Source organism: Oratosquilla oratoria, chromosome 42, assembly GCF_046742065.1.
Source record: "Oratosquilla oratoria isolate Oo_2021 chromosome 42, ASM4674206v1, whole genome shotgun sequence".
Taxonomy (NCBI): Eukaryota; Metazoa; Arthropoda; class Malacostraca; order Stomatopoda; family Squillidae; genus Oratosquilla; species Oratosquilla oratoria.
Genome location: NC_134818.1, coordinates 37,335,226 through 37,337,725, shown reverse-complemented (window position 1 = coordinate 37,337,725; position 2,500 = coordinate 37,335,226).

Below are 2,500 nucleotides of genomic sequence, written 5' to 3'. Positions count from 1 at the left end.
TATTTATTTATTCATATATTTATCTCTTTATTCATTCATTCATTTAATTATATATTTTTATTTTTTATTAATTTATTCATTCTTCATTCATTTACCTATTTTTATTTCAAATTTTATTTTTTTATCTATTTCTCTTTTGTCCGAAACTGTCTCAATTTGAATATATAGCGGATGCTCTCAGAGTGCAGCATTTTCTTGCAAATGCTTCTTATTAAGTCTAAGACAGCACTAGATTCACCCTTCTCCTTCTCCGTCTTTATCCTTTCCTCTCTCCATCTCTTATTCCCTGTCTTTCTATTTCGCTCTCCTTTACTTTCTCCCTCTCTGCTTCCTCTCTCTCGTCTTCCCCCACTCTCTCTCTCTCTCTCTCTCTCTCTCTCTCTCTCTCTCTCTCTCTCTCTCTCTCTCTCTCTCTCTCTCTCTCTCTCTCTCTCTCTCTCTCTCTCTCTCTCTCTCTCTCTCTCTCTCTCTCTCTCTCTCTCTCTCTCTCTCTCTCTCTCTCTCTCTCTCTCTCTCTCTCTCTCTCTCTCTCTCTCTCTATGCACAGCCTCGAGCAAAGGTTTTGACGTCAATATGATTTTCTTGTCGATGACCTCATATATTTTCCTGTGTAGTGCTTAGCATACAGTTCGGTCATTTTTCTTAAACAGACAGAAGAAAAAACGTTATAAGACAAATAATTTGGATTTTGTGTCATCAAAATCTAAGTATAGGTCAGAACTTTTGGTCGTGATTGTACATACTTATGGTTGGTAATGGACATGAAACTGTCTAGTGTAGGTCTTATGGTCCCTTGCAGTCTCCTTATTTCTTATGTTCTTATATACTTCCATTTCCTCTTGTCTGCACCAACACGCGGCTCCCTGATTGTCTCCACCCCCACTCCCCCCTCACCCTCCCCGTTTCCCCTCTTCCCCAACGTAAAACAGCCCCTCTTCCTTCTTCTTCTTCCCCCTCCCCCCTCTGCTCCCCGCTTATTTCCCCTCTTTTGTTCCAGCTCCCTTGCCTTTCTCCCCCCCTCGCCCCCCCCCCATCCGCCTCTTACGCCGCGGGCACTCTCCTCCCCCTCCCCTCCCCCACTCATTGCGTGGGCGTAGATCTGAGTCTCTGGGCCAGAATAAACTCAATTGTTTATGGCTGTCGCCTGTGACGTCATCTCCGTGACGTCATTAAGGGGACCAGACCCTGTGGTCCATGGGCCACTGGGGGACTGTAAGAGGGTCACTCGTGAGGTTGAACAATTTATTTATTTATTCATTTGTTTATTCATTTATTTTATTTTATTTTATTCTATTTTATTTTATTTATTTATTTATTTGTTTATTTATTTATTCTTTTTTTTCTATTTATCTATTTTTTTTAGGAAAAGGGGTGGAGCAATATCATGGTGGGGAGAATGTTGGGGGAAGGTTCAGTTTAGGGAAGATAGAATGGAAGGGGGGAGTGAAAGTATAAATTAGTGCAGTGATAAGAAGTTACCCTGTAAATCGGGGAGGAAATTTATTGGAGGGGTAATGGAGTAATATGGAGTTGATGGGAAGGGAGGAGAGGAAGGGAGTGAGGGAGGGAAGATAAGAGAGGAGAAAGAGCATGGAAGGGAAATGGAAAGTGGGAAGAGAAGGGAAAGGGAAGGAAGGGAAGGAAGGGTGGGGTAGAGAGGAGGAAAACTATGGAAGGGAAAGGGAAGGGAGGAGGATTGGAAAAGGAAAGGGAAAGGAAAGGGAAAAGAAAGGGAAGGGAAGGGAAGGGGAGGAAGGGATGGGAGGAAGAGAGGGGAGGAAGAGATGGAAAGGAAGGAGAAGGAGGGAGAGAGGGGAGGAAGGAAGGGAAGGAAGTGAGGGAGGGAGGGAGAGGGAAGGGGAAAAGAGTGAGGAGAAAGAGTATGGAAGGGAAATGAAAAGACGGAAGAATGGAGGGGAAGGTAAAGGGAAGGGAAAGAGGGAGGGAAGAGAAGAGACGGGAAAAAGTACGGAAGGGGGATAGAATGGAGGGAAGGGAAGGGAAGGGGAAGGGAGGGAAGAGGAGAAAGGGGAAAGAGTATGGAGGGGAATTGGAAAGGAGGAAGAAGGGAGGAAAAGGGGAAGGGAAAGGGAAAGGGGAGGGAGGGGAGGAATGGAGGGAGGGAGGGCCGGAGGGAGGGCGGGAAGAATAGAGAAGGGAAGGAGTACAGAAGAGGAATGGAAGGGAGGAAGATTGGGAAGAGAAAGGAAATGGGAGGGAAAGGTAGGCAAGAGGAGGAAAGGGAAGGGAAGGGAAGGGGAGGAGAATGGAGCGAAGAGGAGAGAGGAGAAAGGGTATGGGAGGGAAATGGAAGGGAAGAAGAATGGAAAGGAAAGGAAAGGGAAGGGAATGGAAGGGAAGGAAAGGGGAAGCTACAGGAATGGGAGGAAGTGAAGGGGAGGAGGGTAAGAGGAGGAGGGGAGGAGGAGGAGGGGAGGAGGAGGAGGAGGAGGAAGAGGTGGGAGATCAAGTAAGATGTATTTGGAAAGGTGGCGTACAG